We start from the raw sequence: 11,667 nt of genomic DNA on the forward strand, positions 1-11,667 counted from the left end.
AGGTGACCTGCCCTACTGCCCATTCCCTGGTCTATTGCAACAGTTGTGTTTTTTCCTGTGACTTTCAGGGAAGTAAGCAGTTTCCACACCTTCTCAGCAGGATTGTTACAGATTACAGAGTTTAAGTGACCAGCATGGATCACTTCTAAACCTGCTCAGAAAGGCAAGACAAGTTGTATGAGGGCAAGCAGGCTCTAAATTCTATGTATGTGGCTCCAGGTGTCACTTGCATGAGTGGCTTTAGCTGTGCAACTGCTTCTTACCTGCCTGGATTTGGTCCTGTGTGTCTGAGTCTTTGTCTTTCTCCCTAAGGGAGTACAGGAAGATCTGTTCCATTCCGATCACTAGGTATTTGTTTTCCACCCCAAGTCTCAAAGCTGTCATGTGTGGGATTTGCTGATGTCCCTGCACTCCTACCCAGCAGAGGGCAACCTGCTTTCACAAGTCCAGCCTCAGCACCCTCCAGGAATGGAGCTGTGCAGCTAAAAGGAAAAGTTCCTTCCCCCCACAAAACACGCACGTACACACATGCGCACGCGCGTGCACACACACCCCTCTCAAAGCAAACTGTATACTAAGAAAAGGCTTTTTAAACCCCTTAAATATCCAGCCAGACAAGAGGCTTGTGAGCCAAAGAGGGCGCATGGGGTCCCAGGGCAAAGGCTGGAAGGCTGAGCTTGAACGTTGCAGGGCTGTTCCTTCACAGAGAGACCCCTCTACACACTCCCATGGCTTGCTGGGCAGTTTAGTCCCACCACCACATTGTTCTGCAGTACAGTGGAAAAGCCACAGTGCAGGCTTTTCTCTAGGGGGGTGGAGATAGACACAGGCAGAGTCAGATCTTGATTACTTGAACCTTTAACATCCTTTTCTGTAATTTAGAACATACTTGTTCCTGTTCCAGAACCTGTTTTTTTTAATTCTTTCCTTCAGGCTGTGGAAATCTGTTCCAACAAGAAAAAAAGAGCCCTGCTGCTTATCAGAGGCTCCAAAACAAACCAGGGCAATGTGCAAGTGCAGCCCTCCCCATTCATCCCCAACACAGTCGTTCAGGGGATCAGATTTCCCTTCACTCAGGGTCATGGCTGTTGCAATCCCAGGTTTGGAACGCAGTTGGTTTTGTCTGAAACAAGACAAAAAAAATACTGTCTCATCTGCCAAGGGGCAGCACCTCCTCTTGCTCTGCAACAATTTGCTGTGGTTCAGAAGGGAAGGAACCAGCAGCAGAGAGCCTGGGGCACCCATTTCTCAGCTGGGGAAGAAAGTGTGTGTTTGTCCTTACATTTCTTCTGGCCTCTTGGGTAAATACTTCTTGCTTTAAACTGCTTCCGAAGCCTCCCCCTACTACCCTTCTAGAAGAAATGAGACCAACAGCATTTCCTCTTTTTTACATGTCTCAGTATAATTATGAAGAGCTATTCTGGGAGGAATTTTAGTCAACTGTAGCCATAAAACCAGAAGAGGGAGTGCCCCTTGCATCACTGTGGGGCTTACATCTATGGTAGATGGTTAGAGAAAGGAAACTTGTGATGAATGGAATTTTAAAAAAGGAATAGCAAAGAAAACTGCCTGTGTAGAAGGCCAAGGATCTTCCTAACAGATTCAGTACTTGTTACCGATGGCCTCTCTCAATTTCCCAGTGTCTCTCTTCCATCATGTGAGCTGTAATTGGCTCTGCTCCACCCCCTCATTGAGCATTTATGGAGAAAAGGACAGTGCAGGCAGGGGGGATTGTGTTTACTTTGTAAGGAAGTAAAAGTTAGCAGTGAAAATGAAAAAAAGTCCTAGCTGCTCATTCTGAAGAGTCATCTTTGTTGTGTTTTTGGCAGTTGTAGCTGAGTCAGACTCCTAGGAGGATTTCTTATAGGAGACAGAAGGGGACCAAAGCATGCATTCTGCCACCATTGCACCAGTAAAATAAGTATAGGAGAGGAAACTCTCCACTGCATTGATATTGTCACAGGTCTTGATGTTTTGTGCTAATATAGAATTATGTATCTCTGTTTGCATACATGTGTTTGTATGTATAGCATACTTGTGTGGATGCATGTTTGTGTGTGTAGGTGTGGGCATGACCTTGGGAAATGGTAGTGTGTTGTAGGAAAGAGTAAAGCATGGATGTGTCACTGCACACAATTCGTGTGTTACTGCAAGCTTTTTCCTGTGCATGGGAGGGTGGAGAAATGGATGAGAGGGAACTGCTGTGTGTACCTGTGTTGCTGGGGAGCACTGTGCTCTTGCTCTCCATCTCACACCACTGCACACAGCCAAGAAGGACAAAGGAACTGGCAAGGCAATTGCTTTTACTCTGGCTTGTGGTTAAGGGAAGATGAGCCATTTTCCTGGCAGGAAGGAATGGTGGGCAAGCTGGCTTTTCCTTTTTTTGCCCTCATCTTTTAGGTGCTAGGGAGCACTACAGGCCAATGGGAGGGGGTACCTCAGGGTTTTGCAGCTGGAAGCCCCTTCTGTACCACACAGTGATACTGCTCCACAGAGTCACAAACAGGGTGCTGACAGATATGCAAGTCCCTGATGTAACCCATGGTGCTTCACAAAGAGTGCCATGAGTAACAGTGCCCCCCTCCCCCCAACCCAACAGACATTCACTGTTTAGTCAAGGGATAGGGGGAAGGAAAAATGAGCTCCACTTTGGACCCAATCCATGGAAGAGAGGCTGCAAACCCCTAGCCCCACCCCCTCCTCCCAGCTCCAGTGCTGTCTTCAGGATGGGAGGGGGGAGGAAGGGGACGGTTCTCTCTCTGGGGTTTACCCAGCCTGCACTGGATGGAGAGTGGGGCAGGTGGATCAGAGCCCCCCTCAAGGTGGGGGGGCTCCAATCCACCCACCCCAGCCTCCAGCACAGGCTGGCCAAACCCCAGATGGAACTCCTTCTGCTCCCTTCCTCTCCTCCCATCCTGAAAACAGCACTGGGGTAGGGATAGGCTGTATCAGCCCAGCCCTGCTCCCAGGCAGGGACAAACAGAAGTTAATGAAGGCACTCTGCTTTGGAGCACCTTCATCTGAACCCTCATTTAATGAGGGTCAATTTGTCCCACGATCAGGCACTTCTAAAGTGCTCTGCAGTCATGTACTTCTCTCAGGGCACAGCTGTACAGCACTTTCAAGGGGCTGATCATGCAACAGACTTCAAAATCTCCCCACCCAGACACCAACTCCTTGAGCTGCTCCTACCTTCCAGCCTGCTGCTATGTAAGCCCTCACTTCACCAAGCAGAGAAAAAGGAGCTTTGAAGGAACAGTCCCCACAAATCAAGGGGAGGAGAGTTGGGGGGGGGCTCCCTGTTTCTAACTGATGGGGAGCTCTGTCCTTGCACTCCCACTACATTAACCCATCCCAAACACCAGGCAAGCCATCAAAGTAAAATAAGTTTTGCCTCCTCTGACTCAAGAGCTTCTGGAAAAAAGGCAAATCCATGTCTGGGTTTCTTGTTGTTATTGCTCAGCAGTGAATCAAGTCTCCAGAGGGGAATTTCATTCTAATTCCAACACAAAGAGACAACTTTAAAAAGCTACATGGAAAGTCAGTAGAGTCACCAGCAGTAGTTATTTTTACAGTTTTCCAAGACAGAAAGTGTCCAACCCCTGCCCATGTCTCCTCAGCCCCTCCCCTGTGCTCACCATAACCACTACTTATTAGTTGTTGCTGTTATTATTACTCTTTTAATATTTTTGCCATCACACCCACATTGTGATAGGCACTGCCTACACACTGGAAGGTATGATTCTTGCCCCCAAAAGCTCAAAACCTGAAATGAGCAGCAAATAAAGGGTGTGTATGTGCCAGAGACATACAATTAAGGGGGCAGAGCCTTGGACCTAAGCATACGCCTTCTGTCCTGGATATAAAGCTACCCAAAAGGGCCTGATTAGAATTTGTATGTGATGCTGAGCTGACATAAGCATCTCATCTATGTGCCTCCAGTGTTAATATGCAAAAGGGCAGAGCCAGAGCCCCAGCGACCCTTGACTATTCCAAGATGTGGTAACTTAAAACTGTCCTAGAGCCAAACTAGCTCTCATCTGCCCTTGAGGTTAAGAGTATCCAAAGAAGCCTTTAAGCCATCTTTGCAACCCTTCCCTCCCCCTCCCCCCAGCTTGGGTCCTAAGCTGAATAGCTGGACCAACCATCTGAGTTAACAGCTAAAAGAAAGTGGATCATTTTTGTTACAGAAACATCAACTATCCCAAACTGCCCCTCTGCTTAGCCACACGGGAGGCTGGTTATTCCAGTGTAAAAGTGAGTTATGAAGATGCACCTGAAGGAGAGACTAGTGGCCTTAGAGAGCGCTATAAAAGGAGAAAGCATAGAAGGAAGCAGAAAGATGGTTGTGGGAGAAGAAACCCACTAGATAGTCAAACCTGCCTTAGCTGGCAGAACAGATGGAGTGAGGGAGCACTTCATAAGAACAACTGTATATGAGCAGTGAGGAGCAGATCTGTGAATGCCCTTTACATGAAGATTAAATTTACCATGATGGAGACAGTGGGGTTGGGATGACAAGGTACACAGTGGAGGCATTTAGAGATGGGAGCAGTATGCTCAGAGCAAGGAGGGGGAGGTGATCTTAGCAGCTGGACTCCAAGGATGTAAAGTATGTGCTGAGCAGGCTGAGGCTGTGGCAGTCAAGGTGGCAGATACTGACTGGGGTAATGAGGAGGCCTTCACAATCAGACTGGCATCTATTCAGATCCCACCATAACATACCCAGTGCCCCATTCTAGTTTCATGAAGCCCAAAGGACCAATGTTCCAGAGAGAAGAGATCCCCTGGCCACCTCTATGCAATGGGGAAAGGCTAGTCTTGGAGAAAGGCAGGGCACTGGGAGCCTGAAATGTCTACACCCAATCCATGGGTGTTTTGTGAGGGCCTGGGTAAATCACTACCCTTCTCTGCCCTTCAGCTCCCGTTCAGTAAATTATGCAAATGGCAGTGACTCTGCTCTCAGTTGTAATGAATGTCATATAGTGTTGTATGGTCCTTTGAGATCCTCAGAGAGAAGCAGGTAGAAAAGAGCAAAGGGTTAATATTACAGTTCAACGGAGCTTTTTTTTGCATGAAAGCAGGGGCCTGATGAGGAATCCCATTCCAGTTCCATCCCTAGCATATTCCAGCAAGCCTCTGATCTTTCCTAACCCCAGTCCTGGGGCCTTCAGAAAGCAAGACAAGTGGTTCAGTTTGTTTTGACAGGACTGGACTCTGTCTGAAAATACTAGGAAGCCTCCTGAGTCAGCAGCTCACTTGCTCCTACTCTCGGAATAGCTGAGATTCCCGGACACAGTAATTTGACTCCGCTCCTGGCTGAGGGCAGCCGCTAGCTGAAAGGCAAAATACAATCCCCTCCTGGCCCATTAAGAGGCCTATTCTAGGATCAGGAGAAACCAGTCTGACTGATGAACTCCCTTGGCTCAGGGGCTCTGGGCTGGGGCTGCTGGGAGAGTTATTCTTTCCTTATTCAGCAGACGAAACGAAGTTAATGGAGAGCATATGGGGGCGGGGGGGAAGTACTCTAGATAGGACTGGAATACAGCCAGACTGAATTCAACCCCCAAGAAACCTACCCTCCAGCCACGCAACACAGAAACAGGAAAGGAAAAGATGAGAAAACCACCTGCGGTATGGGGCAGCTAGGAAACACCACTTCAGCCCTTCTTCTCTCTGCTGTCTGCCCCTACACACATGATAAAGGAACTAGTGTTACCACCTTTTCATAATGTCACAAAGTTTGGATTGTAAACTCTTCCATGCAGAAACATGCCTTAGTGAGGGGCCTGATCCTGGAAGCCTGACTACAGACTTCAACGGAAGCAGAAGCAGGTTCTGTGTCTGTAAAGTTCTGTATTACTTGTGTTGCTGTAGAAGTGATTGACTATGGCACTCATACAAGTCAGAGATGGAAAAGCCCAATTAACTCCTCCAGTCTATCTACCAGGGCCAAGGCAGGATTTTTTCACTTTGCACACTTCCTAGATTTCTACCCAGCCAAATTTTAAATGTCCTAAGCAGTGAGGTTCCTGCTTTTTATCTTTTGTTCTCATTTAAAGAGGAGCCCCTGGCATGATTAGCATATTCCTTATTATACTATTGCTGTGATCTGTAGAGATGGGGTGGACAAAGTACATCCCAGGTGGCCCACCACTGCCCTTACCTTCAAAAAGAGTGGCTTGTGAGGATGATAGGTTTCAGCTTCCAATATGTCAGCTTAAGTTGAGAACTGAGAGGCTTTGTACTAAAGATGAGGGCAGCTGAAATCTGCTCCAATTAGAGAAATTAGGTAGGGCCTTCTGGCTCCTGCTGATTTGCTAATGGAGCACTGAGAGGTTTGTGTGTGTAGACAGGAGGGCATTATGGACTGGAGCCAGGTAAAATCCTAGGCTCACTCAGCAGTGGAGAAGGTTCAGGATGGGACTGCAGGTTTTCCTCCCCACCTTCATAACCAAAAACATCAGAAGCCAGAACTAAAACATTCTTCTGGAGGGAACTCCAGCTGCAGAGTTTTCTGTCACAGGTGGTCAGGCCTTGCTTGTGTCTCCCTGCATTCAGAGAATACAAGATGCTTCCTTATGTATGTGCCCCCTCTATTCAGTTGTTTACGAAAGGGTCTGTAGGTATCGCCCCCTCCCTCACCTACAGCCCTGTGATCCTTCTGCAAAACAACTTATCACAACAACTAAAGCCTTGATTCTCTGTTAAAATATAGTGTAGAGTGATGGCTGCCAAAGGCGACTCGCAACTTCCTTATCCTTGGCTTTCTGACTCCAGTGCAATTCACGACCATGGGGAAGTTGCTGTAGTTTACACTGCTGGTGTGGGCTCTGTACCCACCAAGGGAGGGTCCAGTGTTGAAGAGCTTTTGGCTCCACCCTGCAACATTTCCTCTTCCCCTCATGCTGGCAGGGGGAGGGGGGATAAGGACGGATTGCTGTACAGAAGAGGGAGCTATGCCACCTGCACCAGATTAACACTGACAGAGCTAGAAGGAATTTTCCTGTGGGAATCTCCTGCTGATCTGAGTTCACTTTTGTGCTGCATAAGCAACGCAAAGTGAATTTAGCAGAGACCAGAGAAACGAGACTGAAGTGCCTTAGGGGGGACAGAGGATATGGTACAAATGGAACTGCAATAATGTCGCTTCTAATTCTTGTAATCTGTCACCTAGCTACTGCAGCGATTGGCACATTAGAAATCCACAGAGAGATTAGATGTGATTTGATCAAACCAGTGGCAGCCCAAACACCAGGATACTCACAGGTTCTATTCAGACAAGTATCTGAAATGTAGTGACTGCATCTCCAAATCTCTTTTGTCTAGAAATGGGGCATCTCCTGAGGTTGGTTTTTCTCCTGGTATTTCTCATTCCCTACAGTTCCCTGTGGGTCAGAAATACCATGAGAAAAAGCCTCATTCACAGCATTTTAATAATTCCACATCCAGTCTCAGCAGGAGATGAGAAACCTAGACACTATGGCTAGGAGGGTGGGAGGAGAAGACAGCAGAGCTTAGTCAGAGATGAATAGAAATTCCTTGGTAAAGGACAGAACAGATTTGGAACCTTTTATATTTGGGTCACTAATTCAGATCTATCCTATTGCAGTAGTAGCTGCAAGTTGGTGGATTGTTACTGGCTTACTTGAAATTAATTATGAGGTCTGCAGCTGGCTCCCACTGGAGAAATGTCCACAGTATTCTAGGTAGCAGATCTGCCTGAATGAAAATGACACCAAGCTGGCACATAAGGAAAGTTTGGCAATGTTCATCACAACTGAATTAACTGTAAAAAAAAGAGGGCTTAGGATGGGAAACTGGCAGATTTTCTTCCCAACTCCCCAAAAGGAGGAGGATTTATCAATGATTTTCAAATTTTTAACTGATGTTCTAATTTTCTTCATGAAAACCCTTCAAACCGATGCTCAGTAAGTCTCTATAGCACACAGTAAAAATAGTTCACACAGGCTGTAGAACCACTTCTCTGAATTTGTACAATGCATGCTTATGGTCAAAACTGTCAGGCTTTGAAAAATTTATGTACCTTTCCAACCATCCCAAAAAGGCAGTAAATCTAGATTATGTATTGAAATTGCTCAGGGACGCTGGGTATTTCTACCTCAGAAGACCAAATTATTTTACTGCCCTACTCCATTTTTCACATTCTTTTACTAAAAGCTAATCTTTTTCATTTGTGGCTGTTCGTATTTTACAATCCGGTTGCTCATTTCTAATCAAAATGGGAATCTGAGCAGTTCAATGCACCTGGTGCCATTGGTCTCCTGAATCATTACTGCCTTGCTCCAGGCAGGGACAGTGACAGCATCTGGGTTCTCCCTCCCTGCATTTGCTCCGGACTGGTAGGGAACACCTGGGAGAACTGGTCAGAGAGGAGTAACCAGCCAGCTGCTGCTGCTGTTCCTGGCCAGAGTGGCTCTGGAGCACCTTTCCCCATGCCCGATCAGCCAAGGACAGCAGCAACAGTGAGCAGGAAAGGGGGCAGAAAGGGGATGTGCTGCTGAGTATGGAGGGGAAGGGGTTGGGTGCCAAGAGTGGGAGGGAGTTTGTGGGGGGCAGGATTTTTACCTGAATGGCTCCCACTTCTGCCCACTCCAATGGGAGGAAACCTGGGACAGAGGGTTTGGATCATAGAGTCCTGGCTTAATTCTAGAGCATCCCCTTGCCCTGCATATATGGAGGTTGGGGGGTGAGCAGCAGTGCCTAGAGGACTGACCAGACACCAGGCATGGAGTACTCTGTGCCCCTGCATAATACTGAACATGTTCAAGGAGGACCGGCTCCAAATAGTACATGATTTTTCTGGTGTGCTCTTGAAATGTTCCAGGCAGTTCAAGCTGGTTAAAAGTGTCCTGTGAATCTGGACTCTTGTGGCACCTATACACAAGGAGGCTACTCCAATGTGCTGTACTTACAATGTGTCAGAGCAGACTCAATTAACTGAGTCTGGAGCTTGGTAATTATCACACTCCAGCAGACCGCAGCATCTCAACAAGAAATAATGGCCATAAGCTAGCAGAGAGCAGATTTAGATTGGACATTAGGAAGAACTTATTCACAGTTAGAGTGGCCAAGGTCTGGAACGGGCTCCCAAGGGAGGTGGTGCTCTCCCCTACCCTGGGGGTCTTCAAGGGGAGGTTAGATAGGCATCTAGTTGGGGTCATCTAAACCCAGCACTCTTTCCTGCCTATGCAGGGGGTTGGACTCGATGATCTATTGAGGTCCCTTCCGACCCTAACATCTATGAATCTCATGTATCAGTGTCACCGCACTGAAAAATGGCAGTGGGGTCATTTTAACTAACGGTCGTTTGAGGGGCTTGAATTAAAGCACCCCCGCTGCCATTTTTCAGCACAGGGACACTAAAACACACAACACTCCGGGTGCTTTAATTAGAGTGGCTCTTGGAGCTGCTCAAATTAAAGTGTCCCAGTGCTGCACCCTCCCCCCAAACACATGTATAAACTCCCTTAAGGGCTTAAAGCACATTTAGAACATTCTCAATGTTACATCTGCCCACCTTTAGTGATACTCTCTGTTGTCTTCCCCAAGAATGGGGGGAAGGAGCACATTCCTTTAGATTTGGAACTCATTAGAAATGGCCAAAATTCTTTTGGATTTATGTTGAAATCACATCAAAATATAAAGGACATGAAGTTTCAATGCATCACATTAAATCAAACCCAAATACACTCAGAAAGGGAGAGAGAGAGAGAGTTTTCAATTAATTTGGGCCCAATTGCAAACAGGTAACAAACCTGAAACCAGGCAAATTTTGAGTGGTTTCAGGTTTTGTTATAAGACTGTCACAGTGCTTTAGTCCTCATTCTCCTAGGTTCATTACACGTTGAACAGAACTTCCCCAAAAGCAAGATGTTAACCCTGGCCTCCTCTCTGAGCAGAATGCACCAGCCAAGTAAGGCCATCCCTACTGTGTTGCAAAAGTAATGTAATCTAATGATCATAAGCACATACATCCTCCACAGAGAAAGGGAAAGCACAATAGGAGCTAAAAGCACTTTCCTTCTGGGAAAGATACAAACTGGCTCTTTCAGCTTGTCTCTCAGATTCAAAGTGCCAGTTACTGTACCAGAGCATTCAGGGAAAGGCTCCTCTCTTTTCCTAGTGCTAATTCTCCACCCCTCTCCTCTATTAATGAAGCCAGTTTCAATTACCCATTGAGATATCTTCACAAACGCCTATGAGATCTTCTATGCCACTTCTTGGCATAAAAACTTCTCCCTTTGCAAGGCTAGTGAGCCACTGCCACTAACCTGTCCTAAGAATCCACTTCTGCCAAGATGCCTCCATGATGAGATATAAATTACCAACCAATAATGAATAGGCAGGGAATTCCCATATGTTGGGTATATATTTGTAGCCAATGTGAGGCCTATCACTCAGTTTAATGCTATATCTCTGTCTCTTTTTTGCCTATAATACGATAATGTGTGAAGACTATGTTCAACCAATTCCAAAATCCCTTGGAAAGTTCTAGGTATCAGTGAGAGGAACCATACCAATCGTGGAAAAAAATGTAAAGTTGCAACACTAGACAATCCTGTTGTCTTGGCCATTTGTTGCTACAGGGAAGGAAACATTATGACATCACAGGAGCCTCCACCAGTCACCTTCCTTCTACTTTAATTGAATGTTTCAATAACATTGGCAGAAATTAGTCAGGAAATGAGATAGCAAGTCAGGACTAACATGCTTTGATATAGTTGGAGTGTCACAGAGGTTCAGTGGCAGAGGAGCAGGGGCTCCAATACTGGCTGAACCATAGGCACCGACTTTTATTTTTGCCAGGGGGGAGTCTAAAATGATTGACATGTGGAACGTTTTATGCATTTCAGGTGACAGCCCTCTTCCCAAGATGGGCCAGGGCCCTCAGGCCTCCATGTACTTGGCACCTCTGTGTCACAACCCAAAGGTGTGATTTTTTGTTTGTGTGCGCGCTTCGGCACCGCTAAATTATTTTCCCGCCAATTTGTCGCTTTCTTTGCACGGTAGAGTTCTCTGCTGCTAGAGAGAACTCTAGTGCAGCGGGGAATTTCCCGCCAGATTACAGCTTCTTTGCAGTGTGCATCTCTTTTGCATCATAGTGATACACGCTGTAAAGAAGTTCCCGCCATTTGTATTAGGATTCGCGCCACATTATTGGCCCATTCCTAATGTAGGCACACGTGGCGGCTAGTGATTGGCTTGCTAGCCGTACAAAAGGCTTGGGTAGTTTCCGCCCAAGTCGGAGGAGGGAGGATGAGAGAGATTCTGTGTGAAGATCTCCAAGCGCTGCGGACCCTCGCGGACCCGACGCGCCTCCCCTAAGCAGGCAATGGAGGCAATAGAACCGAGCCTACGGAGCTTTCACTTCTAGCCTCTCCCCATCGCTGAGTGCAATCCTAGACGTATCCCTTTCCTGTAACTTCAGACCCGCAGAGCCTAAGTAACTCCGGGGAAACTTTTCAAGTCTAACCGAACCAGACCCGCGGAGCCTGAACAACTCTGTGGTAGCAATCGATTTGTCATGTTCCTCTAGTGAGGATCCAAGCGGGAGCTGTGCCTGGAAATCTGTCCAGCCTACACCAATACCATCTTTGGGTGTAAGTAAACAATCTTTTCAATCAACCATTACGCCTCCGTAAC

At 46.9% G+C, this 11,667-nt stretch overlaps 1 long non-coding RNA gene across 1 annotated transcript; it reads left to right on the forward strand.

Moving 5' to 3' along the window:
• The first annotated feature begins 1,058 nt into the window (after nucleotides 1-1,058).
• LOC106738207 (uncharacterized) lies at nucleotides 1,059-11,649 on the forward strand. The gene is made up of 2 exons (XR_001374018.3): nucleotides 1,059-1,301; nucleotides 1,830-11,649. It is a non-coding gene; the product is annotated as an uncharacterized LOC106738207 (long non-coding RNA).
• The last annotated feature ends 18 nt before the right edge of the window (nucleotides 11,650-11,667 follow it).

The sequence above is a fragment of the Alligator mississippiensis genome, chromosome 2 (genome assembly GCF_030867095.1).
Source record: "Alligator mississippiensis isolate rAllMis1 chromosome 2, rAllMis1, whole genome shotgun sequence".
Classification (NCBI taxonomy): Eukaryota; Metazoa; Chordata; order Crocodylia; family Alligatoridae; genus Alligator; species Alligator mississippiensis.